General features: G+C 40.4%; 1 pseudogene; it reads right to left on the bottom strand.

Annotated features, from left to right (window-relative positions):
• Positions 1 to 211: 211 nt before the first annotated feature.
• On the bottom strand, positions 212 to 779 carry LOC150031895 (uncharacterized; annotated as a pseudogene).
• Between the last annotated feature and the right edge of the window lie 19261 nt (positions 780 to 20040).

The raw sequence follows: 20040 nt of genomic DNA, 5'->3' as shown, positions 1-20040 counted from the left end.
GGTTGCAGTGGAAACATTTTCCTTTTTCTGCAACTTTCTTTTCCTTGTTTGTCATGGGAGTCTTCCCCTTGCCCTTCTTTTTCATTTGAACATTTTTGTTCTTTGAAGGTCCAACTTTAGTTTTAGAGGACGATCCTTTTAAAACTTTCTATATGGTGACACCATTTGCCTCCACTTCTTTCCCTTTAGAATTTGTAAGAGTTTGAAAACGCTAGAGCTCATTATGAAGGGTTGTCAGATTAAACTCTATTTTATTCAGAGAAGTATTCATTTGAAAAGCTATGAAGCTCTTCGGAAGAGACGCCATAAAAAAGCTAACCTGATTTGCCTGGTCGATGGTGCCACCATTTACTTCAGTAATATGGAAGTGGACCATAATGTCCAAGACATGTTCTCTAACAGAGGTCCCTTCCTTCATACACTTATTATAAATGTACTTAATTGCCTCGTGTCTTAGGATTAATAACGGTTGCTCGTACATCTCTTTCAATGAATCCATATAGCCTTAGTTATGACCAAGGATTCGTATTTCTTCGCCAATACATCAGTCATGCTGGCAAGAATATAGACACGAGCTATATCATTAGCCTTAACCCATTGATCATAAGCATCCCAACTAGTTCGGCTAGCATTCGAGACAGGGACCTGAGGACATTCCTCAGTTAAGACAAATCTCAGGACATCTATTACTAGTATTGTATTCAGATTGTTTTCCATGTTGAGTAGTCGTCGCCGTTAAGTTTTTCAGAAGATAATAGTTGAACTAAAGAGCTAGTCATGTTGTAAAGAAAAACATATCCTTTTTATTAAAAGCATTAATCTTTAAAATCCAATCAAGTTTAGCAAAAAAATAATGTACCCATCATTATTATATTCGCAACGATGTTTCAACGGTTTAGAATAACCTTCACCGAGGGGTGATCGACTATTCCTCCGTTGAACCAAGACTTTCTTGACTAGATACTATCACCAGAATAACTCTTATTCCTATAGTAACTTAGTTATCACTACTTTGGTCAAGAATTTACTAATACTTGGTAATTCTCGTAAGTGTGACCCTCAATTTTCAGACCTCAAAGATCGGAATCATTATGCTCCCGAAGTTGGAAAGACAAGAATGAAAACAGACCTGAGAGACCCTATCAATTTCTAAAGTTCGTTGAGTTTCAAATATTATAATATAGCCCTCAGATTGGTAAGGTTGCTCCAGGGCATACATGCAGACGCATTATAGGAATCTCACGGTGCGACCTAATGGAAGAGACCATAGGATGTGTTGACACACTTCCTTCTCCCACTTACTATGAACAACTTCCCCTATTCACTTTTGTATTAACTCATGCAAACACTCTCTGAATGGAGTCTGCTCCTAGGGCAGCCCAAAGCCAAGCATGAATCTCACGGTGTGAACTCTTAGGGACGCTAGAGCTAAAAATACATTACTTCTCTTGAGCTGAAGTGTTCTAGACGGTAAGGGTATAAAATACTTAGCGATACATTTCGGCTAACTTAAACATATCCTAAGTCTAGGTGATTCATCCGAGTATAACTTATACTGGATTTTTAACCTACGATGTCTAGGTGATAAACAAATTTTCTTACCTCACACCGCTCACAGATGCTCATAAAATCGGTTTAACCTAACTCAGACGCCGACTCGATCTCCAGGTAGTAGGTGTTCCGTGAATTGTCAACTTAAAAACCTTCAACCTTAGTCATCTTATCTGACTTTTTGCCAAGATCTTGTCGGATGAGTTTTCTTGTAACTTTGGTTTTACAAGATATCGACCTATTTTCTATGAAAATTGGGATTGCTCGATGGTTAACCCTAAGTGAGCATGCATCTTATCTATACTGTAGATTTTAGAAGTCTAGGTTATTTTATATCAATTATAATCCTAGAGCATTCATCTATTCCCTTATCTTCTCTTCGTCTTCTTTTTAGTCTGGGTTCTTATGGCGCATTCAAATCGATCGCAGGTCTCTTTGCTGGCAGCTCAGGGCAGTGCGGGGAATCCTTGAGAAGCATCCTCAAAGTTTGATGTTGATAAGGTCGTGGACTTCTGGCATGGGCTCTTCATCAATGCCTACACCCATAGTTAGGCATAAACTTTAGACGACCCATAGGAAGAAGTACTGCCCCTGTATATGCCCCACCAATGCTCTGGTCTGCCTTGTGATCAACTGCCCCACGTCGATAGGAATGCCACGAGCGTTGCAGTATGCGACCATTACTCGATCCCTTGATACAGTTCTGTCGTGCATTGTTGGGATCAGCCGCTTCTTGACCAGACAAACCCAGAGCCTTCCCTCCGAAAGAAAGGACTTGGACTCTAGAGTGCAGATGCCTTTAAGTGAAATCAACCATCTTATGCCCGATTGCGTTAATACCCTCAGCGCGTCTGCCATCTGTTCTTTTGTAGGATCATCAATAATCTTGTTCCCTGGTGCATCAGGGTTGTCCTTAATCTGATAAATTTCATTGATGTCCTTTGTGCTGAAGTATACTGTTTCTCCCTTAAAGGTCACCGCATCCCTATCCCCATGTAGCCGCCCGCAGTAAAAACTTCGCACTATCTGAGGCACTATGATGATAGGCACTGGCAGAATGTTTCCCACCCATGTTCCAAAATTACGCTCGTGATGAGGTTAGGTAGTGGATTCGGCGCAGGAAAGAAGCTCATCTCGATCAACATATCATCATTCTCCTTTTTCTTTGATGAGCGCTTTCTAGCCGTCGTGGGTTTGCTATTTTCTACTACAACCTTGCCTTTTGCCAACGCAAGGCGGGCTGCTTGCCTTTGTCTCTTTCTCTGCTCCTTGTGCTGTTCTTCTTTCTCGCGCTCAGTGAGTTCTTTGCCCTTGCTCTTATATAAGCGCCGCTTGTTGGCTTCATGCTTCTTCCTCTTCTCCTCCAACAACAATCTATCATCTTCTTATTTTTTCCTTCTCTCTTCTTCTTCTTCTTCTTCTCTTTCTTCTCTCGCAAAATCTTCTTCAAACTACTCAGAGGCCAGCGATAGGTGTTGTTCCTCTTCACGCTTCCGGATCCATTCAAGTCTGGCAAGCTCATTGTTGCTTTGCATTTCTTCGAACTCTAATCTTCTTCTTCTATTCCCCTCTGCGATGATGAGCTTGCCCCTCTCCATCTTTTCTTGCTTCTCTTCTTCTTCTTTTCTTTTTCTCTCTTCCTCTTCCAACGCCAAAATTAATCTTTGAGGGTCGATGTTGGACCTTTGCAGGAATTTTCCCTGCGATGCCGCATTAGAGGGGTGCCTTCTGTTTCTTCTCCTTCATCCGTCACAACCAATTGCGTTGCTTCAAGTTGCACGGTTCCATCAACTGCGTCGTTTCCCCCCTATCTTCCTTCATGGAGGTTGATTCTCCATCCTTCTCAGGGCTCGCAGGCCTCTGCCTTGCTTCTTCTTCTTTTCTCAGGTGCTTCTTTTCACGTCGGTGTAATTTTCTCTCTTCTTTCTCCTTCTTCTTCCTCTCCTTCTTGGCCTCTTCATCTTCATCATCATCCTTTTGTTCTTTGTTCTTTCTTGCCTTGCGATGATGTAAAGACTCCGCCTCTCCAGCCTTCTTTCCCTTGCTCTTCTTCTTCTTTTTTTTCTTCTCAGCCCCTTCTTGTTGCGCATCCCCTACAACCTCCTCCATCGCAATGTCAGAGGTCACCAACGCAACCTCAGCTTCCTTGGCCTCCTCAATTGCGATCTCTTTTTCTTCTCTTTCCTTGATCACAATCTCTTCTTCTTCTTTTCTTGGAGATCCATCATAGGTTTCTACGATGACAGTTGCCTCCTGAGTCTCTGGGACCAGAACATCATTCTCCGTTTTTTCTTCTTCAACCACCACTTCTTCCACCACCACTACTCCATCCTTCACTACTCCATCTGCCACTACCACCGCCTCCTCCTCCGTAGGCAGTGGTTAGTTTACAACCCCTGCCTCGGGCAGTCCACCTTCTTACTCCAAGGTACTTAGGATGTTGCCAAACACCTTCGTATCATTGGGTCTCTTCCTTTCACTTTCAATGGAGACGCTAGGTGTTGGCGTAGGCATGCTCTCGGTGCTTCCTCCTCTCTTGAACACAGGAGGCCTAACAGCTAAAGGATTTCTCCGAGCTCTCCTAGCGAGTCTGGGGCCAGTGTGGTCTTGAGCAGCAAGCCTGCGACTGGTAGCCAGGAATGCTGCCTCTCGCATGGCTACTTGGTCAGGGGTGGAAGGTGAAGCGGATTGGTTTGGGGTTTGGTCAGCCATGGATACGAGCTTGGAAAGGTCTAGTAAAAACTTGAACTACTGGGGAAAAAGAAAAGTCTGGGTGTAAGTCGCTTATGGTTTCTGGTTTGCCAAAGTGAGGTAAAGAGTTTCCAACGAAGGAGAAGGCCATATTTATAGGTTGGGCCGTTGTGGGGCCCAACGCGATTTTTGTGGCGACAGGCCTTGAGTAGCTCAACAGGCGCGTCGTTCCACCTCCCTCATTTATGGAATTTCAGATAAAGTTGTCCTTTTGTCTGCCAAGTCATAATTTCTTGGGGATATGAATCGATTGGACTTCTTCCCAAATTGCCAAATGAATTTTTCTTTAATATTTTATTTGAATGGACGCAAGATAAGGATTAATGCGGTGTGCTCACCAATGCAACTGCATATTTGTAGAGGACAGGCAACAGCGCATATATCCCCACAACACACCCCTTAACCAACGCATTTTTGGAGGATACCTCAACATAGTGCATTTGGCTAAGGACGGGAAAAGGACATATGTGAGCGCAACACACCCCTCAGCTCAATACAGTTGAGTTAGGTGAACGCAAAGCATTCCTTATTGGTTTGAGATGCGTCCATTGTCGCCTTGCATATTTGTGTTAATTGTTTTTATTCTTTTTATTATATATACATTTTTCATCAGCGCAAGTGCTATAACTTGCAGCAATAGATTTTTCTCTATTACTCAATCATCCACCATTTAAAGCACAACACATTGATTACAAAAAAGTCAAAGAATTAAAGACGAGACAAAATTAAATGCAAAGAAGTAAATGAGGAAATAAATTCATAAAGTCAAAATTGAATTAAATGAAGAATTGAAGACAGAATTCAGAATTTAAAGAGACAGAAATTCAATAAAGCATTAAACATAGTATTGAGATATGGACCGAAAATTGCGTTGTCCTGGGTGATCGCAATCCACATCTCCGCAGGCAATCAGGCTTGTCTGCTCAATGTCTTAAGGACATTGCTCCTTCCATGTAGATCCCGAGGCTTCTAAATTGCTGGGCAATGTTCCCGGTGTTTGACTTCTTAGCTTAGAGGCCAGCTGGCCCACTTGGATCTCCAGATTCCTTATAGAAGATGCTTGTGCTTGCATCACTGCATCATTTTTATCCATATATTGCTTCAGCAGCATCTCTAACGAGCCTCCCGAGGTGTTAGATGATGATGGTTGCTGGTTATGCGGTCTTGATTTCCCTTGATTGTGGTGAAAAGGAGGATTCCCTCTACTGCCCCTTGATGGTTAATTGGCTCCCCTAGGTTAGGATTACCTCCCCAACTGAAGTTGAGATGGTTCCTCCAGCCCAGATTATAGGTATTGTTGAAGGGGTTGTTCTGGATAGCGCAAGGTTCAATGGACACACGTCAGCTCCGTGGGCCCCTCCACAATTGACACAACTGATTGCGGCCACTTGAGCCGATGCAGTGGGTTGCGCTGATTGTGGAGTAATGGATCCTTGATTAATTGCCATTAATTGGAGGATCGAGGTCAACGTGGCCATCTGCGCGGCCAACGTGGTCATTGTCTTCGCAGGGACAATGGCTGTTTCATTTTTCCTTCTATCGGCGCCTCGGCCTCCATATCCATTGTTGATTCAGTCATCCATATTCTGCGAAATGCGGTCGAGGATGACTTTGGCCTTTGTGTATGTCTTATCCATAAAATCTTCTGTCGTGGAGGCATCAGCAACAGCCAGCGTTGCTCTGTTCAGGCCATTGTAAAATGTTTCCATCAAAACGCAATCGAGGATCTCGATATGCGAGCAGTTTTTCACCAGTCTCCTGAATCGCACCCAGGCAGTGCTCAGGGTCTCATTCTCCTTATGTTCAAAGTTTAACACATCCTTTCATCGCCTTACGTTGACGGCAAGTGGGAAGAACTTCTTCATGAACCGCTCCACCAATTGATCCTATGAAGTGATCTCATTTGGCTTCAGTGAGTAAGCCCACCTCTTAGCCTTGTCCCTCAAGGTGTAAGGGAATAGATATAATCTTATATTTTATGGGGTCACGCCAGGTAAGGAAAAATTGTCGCACATCTCGACAAAGTTGGTAAGATGGGCATGTGGGTCTTCACCTTGCAGACCTCCGAACTACCCGGAATTTTGAATCATCTGCAGCATGACCGACTTAATCTTGAAATGCACGTTCTCCTCCACAGTCGGCCTCGATATTCCGGGCAAAAAATCATACAAATTGGGTGTCGCATGATTACGCAGCGGGATGTTACGATCAGCCGCTAGGAAGACAGGATCCTGAGTCGGTCGAAAAACCCCTTGGTTCACAACCGGTATTTCATTATCGTTGTTGTCCGCCATGCTGGCTGCCTTCTTTTCGCCTAATTCGATTCTGATGTGCTCTTGCGTGGAAAGTACGCTCAATCTCAGGGTCAACTTCGAATTCCAATTCAGCACTAGGACTCATAAACTGTCAGGCTGCTATCCATGGTGAACAACCAGTACAATGAGATCTTTCCTGCAAAATACTAAAAACACACTCAAACAACAAACCGTCAATCAATCCCCGGCAACGGCGCCATAAACTTGTCAACATGATATGCTAACACTGGGATGTATGATGTTCTATGCTCAAAATGATGCGATACTACTTCTAGATATGCGTTAATTATAGATGTTTATGTAGTATGCCATGCGTTGTTACAAGTTTCCTTACAATGGAACCAAGTGTAATTCCACCGCAAATTTCTCGGTGTGATACGAGGTCGAACATGGGGACTGATTTAGGTTATTGTGGTATGTTCATGATATACGCGACCAGGTTTTAAATCTTTAAAAATGTGTTTGTACAGGTATATAAATTGCGATAAAATAAAGTAAAGTGGTAAAGATGCGATAATAACATAAAAATATAGTAAACCTAAGCTAGATGATACACGATACAGGCTTCATGTTACAAGGTGCTGAGGTCAAGGCTGGCTGTGAAAGTTATGCAAAGAAGTGGAATGCGGTGTGGCAAGTCTTACGAACAGAATAGAAAGAGAAAGACAATTAATATAAACAACGCAAGTTCTTAATTACATTGAAGCTACAAATACTGTTCCGCTCTTTTCTTGGCGTACACCTTTCAGTGATCGGCCACGCTCCCACATGTCTGTGGTGAAACAGAGACGTAATGAACGTAAGGTTGCTTCCATGTCTGGAAGTACTACTCGCTTTAGTTAATGCATTCTTCTGACCTTCTATCGATAGATCAGAATGACATCTTCACTTCTGCTTTCATAGGTGAAGAAGCCGTCTAGCATGCCTTAGCTAAATGCATTTTATATCTTTAACACAAATTAAGTACTTGGTTAATTCATATTGCTTATCAGGTAATTAAGAAGACATCATGAAGAAAGTGATTGACGGGTGAACGAAAATAGACAGAAAATGGTAAATGAAAGCTATCGAAACATTTAATATGTCTATTAAGCATTTGATACATGGTGTGTGAATGAAGAGATAAAGAAAAAGTGAAATACAATGATGAAAGAGATAGAACAAATACAAACAAGTGCCAATGTCTTGGCACAGATTTGATGGAGATCTGTTTGCCGGATAGAATGGTTTTGATGGTAGGAAGAGCTTCCCTCTCAGGCTTGCTCCACCGGTAGCAAGGATCTTTGCACAGAGCTTCCAATCGGGTGTTTGGCAGGTTAGATCTGAGATTCACCTCTCGGCCTTATCTCGTCATCTTCCCGGATTTCTTCACTTAAGTACTCATCTCAGCCTTTTCTCTCAACAATTTAGCAGCACTTAGCCCCGTATCAAGTAGCATAAGTTTTCTCTGAAATCTATGGGGTATTTATAGGTGCAGGCCTTTTACTCCAGCCTTGTGGTCCCCTCTGATGATTATGGTAATTCCAAAGATGGAGGGATATTATTCCTTCTGTTATGCAATCAGACCGTCAATTCTGCACAACCGTTAGTTGTACACGTGTCTCAATCCTCCGCTTTTGCATTGCTCAGCTGCATCTTTCGATCATGGGTTTGCATACGGTGTTGTTTTTATTATTGCATGCAGTTGAAATACAACTCGGGATCGATTGTAGCATTGCGCTGTCATTGCGGTAATCTTCTCTTCATTGTTGATTGACAGGCGCAATGTGATAGAGGTGCGTTGATCAGTTTCTCGTGAGCCTTGAGCGCAAACAGGGACTTGGTCTCCTGCAAGATAGAGTAAAATTTGGCTTGTCGTCCATCTTTATGGTGTTAGTGGGTGTAATTGCAAACATTTATAATTATTGTAATTCTAAGCTAATTTTCATACAATCGGTGCATATTCACTAACTTTTGGCCGCAATATCTAGATAAGGTGGCATAAATAACTTTATTTCTACAAGTTATTAGGAATGTTATTCAAAATATAGACAGCAATTTCTAATGCTTGTCCCCAAAAGGAATCAGGTAACTTAGCAAAGCTCATCATTGAGCGAACCATGTCCAACAAGGTTCTGTTTCTTCTTTCAGATACACCATTTTGCTGAGGCATATTAGGTACAGAGAGTTGTCACTTGATTCCGTGTTCTATCATATAGTCCTGGAATCTTAAGTCCATGTACTCCCCACCTCGATCTGATCGTAGTATCTTAATTGTTTTACCTAACTAGTTCTCAACCTCATCCTTATATTCTTTGAACTTTTCAAAAGAATTAGACTTGTGATGCATTAGGTAAATATGACCGTACCTTGAATAATCATCAACAAAACTGATGAAATATTCATACCCACCTCGAGCTTTGACATTCATCGGTCCACAGAGGTCCGAATGTACGAGCTCTAAGGGCATTGTGGCTCTGAGACCTTTTCCAGTAAAAGATCTCTTAGTCATTTTTTCCTCAAGACAAGACTCACATAGAGGTAAAGAATTGTCTTCTAACTTATTTAGGAGTCCATTCTTAACCAATCTTTCAATCCTTTTGAGATTTATGTGGTCAAGTCTTAGGTGCCATAGATAGGCATTAGAAGAAACTTTTTTTGTCTTTTATTCTGAGTTTCGGCTGTTTTAAACATCTCAGTATTTAAGACAAATTTTGATTTAGTTGGTCTTAACTTATATAAGTTGTTTTCAAGCATAGCAGAGTAAATTTGAATACCTTTTCTAAAAATGAATGCTTCGTTAATTTCAAAAGATATTTTATACATTTTTTCTAATATACGTGTGATAGATATCAAATTTCATCTCATTTCAGGAGCATACAAAACATTTTTTAAGTATGATATGTCTATTGCTGAAAAACAACTTCAAGTCTCCCACTGCTTCGGCCGAGACAACCTCTCATGTTCCAACCTTGAGGGTGATCTCGCCTTCTTCAAGCTTTGTCCAGAAACTATTTTCCTGAAAGGAGAAGCAAATATGATTAGTGGCTCCTGAATCCAATACCCAGGTTGAGGTATCATACTCCACTAAACATGTTTCAATAACTAGTAAATCATATTTACCTCATGCTTCTTTTTCTGCTTTTTTCTCAGCAAGGTTTTTCGACAAGTTCCTCTTCCAATGCCCATTTTGGTTGCAATGGAAACATTTTCCTTTTTCTGCAACTTTCTTTCCCTTGTTTGTCATGGGAGTCTTCCCCTTACCCTTCTTTTTCATTTGAACATTTTTGTTCTTTGAAGGTCCAACTTTAGTTTTAGAGGACAATCCTTTTATAACTTTCTTTGTGGTGACAACATTTGCCTCCACTTCTTTCCCCTTAGACTTTGTAAGAGTTTGAAAATGCTGGTGCTCGTTAAGAAGGGTTGTTAGATTAAACTCTATCTTATTCAGAGAAGCATTCATTTGAAAAGGTATGAAGCTCTTCAAAAGAGACTCCATAATAAAGCTAATCTGATTTGCCTCGTCGATGGCGACACCATTTACTTCATCAATATTGAAGTGGACCATCATGTCAAGGATATGTTCTTTAATAGAGGTCCCTTCCTGAATACGCTTATTTATTGTAAATGTACTTAATTGCCTCGTGTCTTAGGATTGATGACGGTTGCCCGAACATCTCTTTTAATGAATCTATGATAGCCTTAGCTATGCCCAAGGATTCATATTTTTTTCACCAATACATCAGCCATGCTGGCAAGAATATAGACACGGGCTTTATCATTAGCCTTAACCCATCAATCATAAGCATCCCGACTAGTTCAACTAGCATTCGAGGCATGGGCCTGAGGACATTCCTCAGTTAAGACAAATCTCAGGACATCTATTACTAATATTGTATTCAGATTCGTTTTCCATGTTGAGTAGTTGTCGCCATTAAGTTTTTCAGTAGCTAATAGTTGAACTAAAGAGCTAGTCATGCTGAAACGAAAAACATATCATTTTTAGTAAAAAAACATCAATCTTTAAAATCCAATCATGTTTATCATAAAATAATGTACCCATCATTATTATATTTGCAACGATTTTCAATGGTTTAGTATAATCTTCACCAAGGGGTGATCGACTATTCCTCTGTTGAACCAAGACTTTCTTAACTAGATACTATCACCAGAATAACTCTTATTCCTATAGTAACTTAGTTATTGTTGCTTTGTTCAAGAATTTACTAACACTTGGTAATTCTCTTAAGTGTGACCCTCCATTTTTAGACCTCAAAGATTAGAATCATTATGCTCCCGAAGTTGGAAAGACAAGAATGAAAATAAACCTGAGAGACCCTATCAATTTCTAGAATTCGCGGAGTTTTGAATCCTATAATACAACCCTCCGATTTGTAAGGTCGCTCCAGGGCAGACATGCAGGTGCATTATAGGAATCTCATGATGCGACCTAATGGAAGAGACTGTAGGATGTGTTGACACACTTCCTTCTCCCACTTACTATGAACAACTTCCCCTTTTCACCTTTGTATTGACTCATGCAAACACTCTCCGAATGAAGTCCGCTCCCAGGGTGGCCTAAAGCCAAGCATGAATCTCACGGTGTGAACTTTTAGGGACGTTAGAGCTAAAAGTACATTACTTCTCTCCAGCTGAAGTGTTCTAGACAGTTAGGGTATAAAATACTTAGCGATACATTTCGGCTAACTTAAACATATCCTAAGTCTAGGTGATTCATCTGAGTATAACTTTTATACTGGATTTTTAACCTACGATGTCTAGGTGATAAACAAATTTTATTACCTCACACCGCACAAGCATGCTCATAAAACTGGTTTAACCTAACTCATACGCCGGCTTGATCTCCAGGTAGTAGGTGTTCCATGAACCGTCAACTTAAATACCTTCAACTTTAGTCATTTTATCTGACTTTTTGCCAAGATCTTGTCAAGTGAGTTTTTTTGTAACTTCGGTTTTACAAGATATCAACCTATTTTCTATGAAAATTGGGATTGCTCGATGGTTAACCCGAAATGAGCATGCATCTTATCTTTATTATAGATTTCAGAAGTCTAGGTTATTTTATAACAATTATAAAAAGAATTATAACAATTATAATCCTAGAGCATTCATCTATAACATGCTTCCTTCAAACAAACATGTTTTAAGATAACACATATATTAAAACTAAGCATGCATAGTATATATTTTGTAACACTTATAACATATAACAAATTCATGTCACATGCTTCTCCTATGGTGGGGTTTTAAAACTATATGGCATACTATATGCATACATGATCAAACAACATTATGCATCACATGCATAATAGCTAAACAACACTAAAGTAGACCAATTTTGGCATTAAGAACAAACAAATAACTAATTTATTATAGAAATCAGCAACCAGCTTCCCGGAACCAGCTTCAAACACTTTGAATCATCTGAAACCCCTCAGAAACCACTCGAACCGGCCCAAAAACACCAAAAACCAAGTTGAATCGATCAAACCGACTCAATCATATCAAATGGACTGGTCCAGATCGTCTGGAGCGGCTGGTCAATGCGTGTTGGCACGGTCAACGGAAGCGCGGGCCGCGTCTGGTCCACGAAAAGCGCACAGGTTGCGGAGGCGGGAGCGGACGGGCGGCTACTTCGAACCAGGTCTACTCCGAACCCGGTCGCGGAGGTGGGGCGGGGTTTGATAGATGGCGCGTGCGGGGCTACTCCCAACCAAGTCAGATCTTGGGATGGCGGGCGGGTCGTCGGGTCTAGTGGTCGAAATGGGTCTAAATCATAATTTCTTTAAATTTTGAAGCTGTCCAATCTCTCGGAATCGAGCAATTACAACCTAATTTCAACTCTAATGACTCAAACAAATTTACAGACCCTTTTTCACACATAATGCTCATAAACATGTGAACAATTACAAATTTTTTCCACAAGAAATTTAAAGAAAAACAATGCCAAAATCATAATATATCCACTTTAGTCCACATTTCATTCAACAAAGAAAGAAAAAAAAATACCCACCAAAAGCGATTGAGCGTAATTAAAGCATGCTCTGATACCACAAGATGGAACATGAGACATACTCAGTGGAATAAGAATCTAATTACACACTAATTGCTCCTAATTAAAAAGAAATTAGCATGCAAAAGTTAAAAAAAAAAAAAAAAAAACAGTAAACTAAAAGGGATAGTGTACAAGCTTTGTAGCTCCCAAAAAATGTTTTTTCCCACTGAATCTTGACCCAAACTCTACCAAACTACCACTAGAGTTTCCTTGCTATTCTCTGGACTCAGAACCGGGTTGTGAGACTCGATAAATGAAGCAATGAAAAGAGAAGCAAGGGAGGTTCAAGGTTAATGTGAGAAAAAAGGGAATTTTGGTGAGAATTTTGGAAACCAAAATTATAGAAAATTCAGCTTGCTAAAAAGAAAAGAAGAAGAAGAAATTTGTTCTATAAAACTTCCTTTTATAAAACAATTGCATGCATCTAATGCATGTAAAAACTCACTAAAAGTCAACACCTCACAAAGCACTAAACAAAAGTGGGCTATGTGTCATTCTATAATGTTTACACATAGTCCACTTAAGTTAGTGGGATTATCCAACAAATGTTGGATAATTCCACTAACTCTAGTCAAGGGCAAAATGGTCTTTTTCCATTTGGTCAAAGTCAAACTTTGACTTTACCTAGCAAAAAAGTCAACCCTTTGACTTTCTACAGTTTTAACCCTCTTGACTAATTTTTACCTCCCGAACATAAATCCGCATTCATATTTTTAAAATTCAAATTACATTTGAATATAGAGCGCCATGCAAAAAACCAATAGCGATATCGCATATACTTGTCGGTTTTAATCCCTTTTCCTAATTCGTACAATTCGAATTAATCCAACATACTGTTCTAAGTTTAATGTTTCCCTGTATGTGGCTCATCAGTGATTTCCGAGAAGGGAGCCATTGAAAGGTGACTGAAACACCAGAAACGGTCTCTCCAACGCATAAATGGTTAGGAATTCACGTTTTCATCATCTTTGAAGGCAGATCGAGCTTATACTCTTAATTATCCCGTGTCTACTCTTTAGGCAGAATACCATCACCCAAATTGAAATTCCCAAACTCGGGGATGTTTCCAGTACCCAGATTTTCTTACCATTCACCAGATAGAAGAACTTGCCCCATTGGGGTGACCCTCGATCCGGAAGGTATGCCACTATCGGCGCAACTGCTCAAGAAGGAAAAAGTGCTAAAGATTTAGCTGCTAGAAGGAAGATGGCAGAAGGCTCTTCATTCTCCCCGGACTCTAGATTGACTTAACTTAAAGAAAGAAGTGTTAAGCAAAATCAGGGGTCTAGTTCCGTTTTCAGGGTGAAAGTCTTGAAATAAAAAAAGGCTTAGCTATGCTATACCATTAAGATGTGAAAGGAATGAGTGAACCGATAGGGTGAGGTGCACGAACAAAATGTTATATATATACATTTAAGTAAGATAGGGTTCCTAGTACAGCTGTTAGCTGCTTCTCTCCCTATCGGTCAAGAAGCTCAAATTAGTAAACGGAAAAATGGAAAAGCCTCTGAAGGACTACGCCACAAGACTTAATATACAAAGCGGTGCCGAGGTTTAGTCGCACCATCTCTGGTTCTTTTTGTGCTCAGGCTTTCGAGTTGGATATCACCATATACTAGTGCTAGTGCGGGTGAACTCGATGGGAGAGGGGCTCCCGCAAGGTAACGACTTCAAACTCAAACAAATACTCACCGTACAATGCTTTTTTAATGCCATCAATTTTGGAAAAGGTGAAAAATCCATACCCGGGCGGAATCAACGTTATCCACGATATTAAGGTAACGTTTTGACTAAGGCTAACCATAGGGAGAGGAACGATGTAATTGAGTTGCTTCCTCTTTCATTTTCATTTCCAAATCTGGCTCACCCAATGGGATAGAAAATCTCATAAGTAAGATAATAGAGTAAACCACTCCCCTCGGAAAGGGAGAAGCTGCATGCAGAAGCTTCTGAAGAACGGAAGGTTCGGACCTGCGGAAATTTATGAAATATAGTGGGGCCCTCTTATTTTGAGTGCCCTAGTAGTCGCGCTCTTACCCAGGTGCTGCCTTGTTCGGAGGCTTCGGTTTAAAATCACATAAAGACTCCCCATGCCTTTCTTGGTTGGACCAACCCAACTGGCGATTTCTGTTTTCCTGAATTAGGAAAGCAAGAACGAGGCTCCTACTCTTAGCCGCTCTATGTACTAATTCCAAGCACAAAGAAGATGGCGTTTGGGTTGGGAATGAGTGAAAAACTCATCATAGAACCAGGAAAGAAAGCCTGCTACTGGAAAACAACTCCCTCTGCCCTTGTTCTGGTTCTATATCAGACAAGACCCCTTGCCGCCTTTCAAATGACAATAGCCATCTTCTTGCTGCGACGTACATCTTTCTTGGTATATCCAGATAATAGGTAGGAGCATAAACTGAAACATTCTGGAGCTAGAAAGCTCGTTATTAACTAATTTTCACACAGCGACAATCTTGCACTAATGGGAAAATGCTGATTTTGAGAATCTGAAGCGAAGGACGGGAACGAGCGGAATCAATGTGTTCAAATTTCTGGCCTTACACTAACCATCTAATGGACCCTTCCCAGTTTGAGGTCTCACTCCCACCTATTCCTACCGTCGAACGATAGAGAGCAACCGTTTGACGACCTAACTTTTTCGAAGGGTCGGCGGGACATGCCTTTCCGAGGGGAGTGTAGCCACACTCAGCTAGTCATGCAATAATCATGATCGACATATAGCCTGCAGTTGATGCTGTCTTGCACTTTTTGCATTGCCTGTATCCCGAGTACTAGGGGCTTTTACAGTGGATTTTAATCCCGATGTTGATCTGACGTAACTTACCAGTGATAGTCGCAGCACCAGAAGCTTTCAAGGGAGGCAGACATGTATATCTCGATAGTAGCCGATACTCCATAATAAAAAAACAACTAGGAATTACACACACAACCATGTTGGCTCCCTGCCCCATGAATCAAGGCAGGCAATAGAAGATCGGGCCCTGGATGTCCTCGCAGTTCTCTATCAATGTTCTACACTCTACTGGGCTCACGACATCTAGGGATGACGAAAAAAATGAAATCCAACCCGTGATCATTAGAAATTCACGAATTAGAGATGTTGTAATATACTCTTTCCCATAACTTCTCATACTAGACCAACCCACTAAAATGCAAATAGGGATTAGAAATGTGGTCAATATCACGAAGGTCGCTCGGGAGAATACATCCAGGGTTTACTGTTTTCCTTCTCTCTCTAACGTCTTGGTATTGGGTCAGCTTCCGTAGCATAGTGATTCGATCTTTTGATCACCCATTTTTTGAAAACCATTGAACTATGGCGTGGTAAAGTGAAGTGAGTACGAAAGAATAGTAAACAGAGCACATCGCAGAAAGATTCAAAATATTAGAAGTCTCCCTTGGATTTGAGAAGAAGGAAATGAAGAACGGGAACGAACGAAATGAGGCGTTTCTAGCTCAAGTTTCGGATGAGCTTCTCCAATTAGGCAAACAGTGAGTTAGTGAAAGAAGGGAAGCTCTGCACAAGGAAGCCGCTATGGTCTGGGCTCTCACTAACGTCATCCATCCTGAGGACTCATCGGAATCAAAATAATAAAAGAAATGAAATTACGCGCGTATGCGCCTTTATTTAGATTCTTTCTTTTTTTGAATGATTGAGACGAGACGGGAGAATCTTTGAAAAAAATCTCTCTGGCACGTAGATCAAAAATAAAAAAACAGAAAGAAAGCCAAAGAAACCACTAAAAAATGAGACATTATCACATCCAGGATGGCATGTAGCTATGGCTGAGGGAAGTAAAGGAAATAAGAGAGTGGGAAGAGCTCCGTAACTCCAAGGAATGGAAAGAAAGTGAGTTTGAAGAGTTCGAAAGACAAAGTGACATTTGATATTCAGTAATTAACGACTTCAAAGAAGGCACGATAGATACCATAAGGAGGAATTCCTCGTTCTTTTGCTTGCATTGTATCATTTGGTCTACGTATCGGAACGGATAACATTCGAGATTATCACTAACTTGAACAGCAACCTAGATTTTACCTCCATTATCTCTTAAAGCAACAAGACATCAATCCCGAAAAAAAAATCGTGTAAGTAAAAAGAAGACCAGACTCTATCTAAAAATCCACCCTTGCTTTCTGGTTTGTCAGTCTGGTTACTGTTGCATAAAAGAAGACCAGACTCGAGATATATGAAGAGGTCGGAGCCAATCCCCTATCGGTCCTGCGGACTGTTGCATAAAATGTACTTCCCAGAGCGTCTATATATAGTTTCTTTCTAAAGCGCCAACGACGTTGTTCCACCGCGTGATTCTACTACATTTCCATTCCGGAAAAATCAAAATCTTCTATTTCTTGAACAAGAAGTCCTATAGTTTACAACTCTTCTTTATATAGTAATTCGACACCAACCCAACCAATCGATGTGGAAGACTTCGCGGAATAACAATTCTCTATCGACCCAACTAGTTCTATTTTCTTTTTCAAATCCAACCTGGTCGCTTCTTTCTCTTCTTTCTTTTTTTAGTCACGATCAGAATGAAAGGTAGTTCGCTGGGATTGTCTTTTGCTACAAGAAGTTGGTTCAAATCTAGCTCGTGACAAAGTCAAAGGCCACCAGGGAATACTTCCAATGTCTGCTTGGAGAATTACAAAATCCTTGACAACGGTGGCTCCATACCCTGAATGTCAAGTTCGCGCAGCGGTGCCTAGGTTTGTAGAAAAAAAAAATGAATTAGAGCGTGTTCTATGGTGTGCTTTTTTTTTACCAGCCTTGGGTTGGAAAAAAAAAGCAGGTCAAAGCACAAAGCTGGCTCGAGCCGCGGGAACTTTTGCTAAAATAATGAAGCATATGAGCTAGTAGGGGGACCTAATAGACCTCCAGATCATGGGCTCCAAAAATCCGAGATTAACCGGTAAAACTCTTTAACCTAATTAATCAACATTTGTTAATTAAGGGGTCATTCCACTAAAGTCTTGTAGTTGCACTCCCCTCACTGTAGATATATTTATGTCCATCTGATATAACCATAACTAGTAAGTCAATCTTTCATAGGTTGTTCGTGGTCTTGGCTGGGTCAAAATACCGTTTTACCCCTGAGAACTCTTCTTGTTACTTCAGTCCCACTAAACCTCTAAAGAACAATTGATTTGTGGTCCAGCCAACAAATCGAGTCCTTCTCAGCCTAGTGAGAGGGTGGGGCCCCTTGTTCTAATTCTGAAGTCAGCACTTAAGGGAATAACCTATCTACTACCACTAGAGATGGGTAGGAGTGAAGTCCATCTTGTACCCTATGTCCCCAGTTATTTACCCTGTCTTACCCTTGAAATGGGAGGCTTATTGAATCAGCGCTGTTGAGCTACTCTCACCCATGCAGATCTAAGGATAATCCTGAATAAACAGGAGTTCATAGTTAGCTCAGAATTGAGATCGAGTTACCTAGGTCATCAAATTTGAATTAGTCAATTTTATACAGTAAACGGTGTTATAAAGCAAAAGTGACTAAGTCGTGGTCCATTCTTAATCAAACGCATTGCATAGGATGCCTCCACTCATATATCTCTATATGAGCGATTCAGGATCACACCGTTTTTACTAACTACAAAGTAGGCCGCATCCATAGTGTCCTTAGAATAAGGCGTCCAACCTTATCCCTATACTATAGACCATTTTAGGCTATATACTAGAACTTGCTCCATGTTTTATGTCATCATATAAAGTTCAAGTCTACATTAAATAGCCTTGGGACCTTAGTATATTGGATTAAAGATTAGAATTTCAGTAACAATTTTATTAAAAAAATAAAACAGAATATGTTTATCAATTTACAAACTACGAGTTTTAGAACATAAAATCCAACATGGGTAACTACATACTTAGGTTCTTTTCTAGCTAATTAAAAATTACCCTAAGTCTATGTGGTTTATCCATGTATAACTCTTTATAAATGGACTTAAACCTACGATGTCTAGGTGATAAACGCTTTTATTACCTGGCATCGCTCACGGATACTTATAAAACTGGTTACCAACACTCAATTATTTGGCCATAATCCTAGGTAGGAGGTGTTTCGTAGACCGTCAACTTAAATACCCCCAACCTTTGACAGGATTATATACCAGTTGAGTTTGTAACCCTAGTTTACAAGTTTAATGACCTATTTTAACTAATTAAAACAAGTGGTTAACCTACATGAGTATACAACTATTCTTCGTTATGGATTTTAAATGTCTAACCCAATTTTATAACAGCTTATAAAACTTTAGACATGCTAAACATCCACAACATATAGGCATTCAATATCTAATATATCACTTATATTAAATACAAGAAACCCTAACATGCATACTATATATTATAACAAATTATAACATACTTTCAATGCATGTTGCATGCTTTCTATGGTGGGATTTAAATCTAAATGGCATACTATATGCACATATAAGATTTATTTAATTATAACATACATCCAATGCATAAATAATTAAACACGTACTTATATGGTTTTAGTTTTTGCAAAAACAAGCAAACAAAAGTCTATCTATTACAAAAACAGCTTCAACACCGCTCGAATCGCTCCAAAACAGCTTGAAACGGACCCGAACTGACTAAACTGAGCCAACAGAGACTGAACCAAACCAACCATAAACCATTTGAAGCTGAACTGGACCAAACCTCAAGAGAATTGGTCGAACCGAATTATCTTGCTCTCGCCCAACATCTCGCTAAGTCAGATCGTTTAGCATTGATGACCATCGTCATGCAATTGGCTTTATCGTTTAGCGTTTGCTTGATCATTTAGCAACCAACGCCTATCATTTAACAAAGCTACCCGATCGTATAGTGTTCGCCTTCTATCGTACAGTGTCATCGTCTAGTGCTAGAGGATGCTACACGATCGCTTAGTGTCAAACACTATCGCATAGCTCCATCGTTTAGCATCGCGTCTTGATTGTTTATCGCGCGCTTGATAACGGGCAAAAATGTACGATATTACAACACAAATATATAAAACAATGTGTGAATGCAACAGTAAAAACATGCAAAATCGTGTCCAAAAGCATTAAGTTGAGAACATTGCGATCGCGTGCGCCCATCGCATTAAAGCAGCTAATTTACATATTTTATGCAGGAAAATGTGTTGGCGCAAAGCAAATTGCGATCCAAGGAATTCGGTGCCTGAGCGCATTAGAAGATTGCGACCGTAAAGCTATGCGATTGTATGCGCTCGCGAAGATCTACTCAAGAAGGTGGCTGCATAAAGATGGGGCATCAAGGTGAAAGCTTAATAAATCATGATGGGATAGAAAGCTAATGACGGTCGAATCTAAATTTAGTTGACAAGCTGTTAATGACAC

The sequence above is a fragment of the Benincasa hispida genome, chromosome 12, assembly GCF_027475165.1.
Source record: "Benincasa hispida cultivar pf3 chromosome 12, pf3_genome.v1.1, whole genome shotgun sequence".
NCBI classification, from domain to species: Eukaryota; Viridiplantae; Streptophyta; class Magnoliopsida; order Cucurbitales; family Cucurbitaceae; genus Benincasa; species Benincasa hispida.
This window is presented reverse-complemented; position numbering and strand designations above follow the sequence as displayed.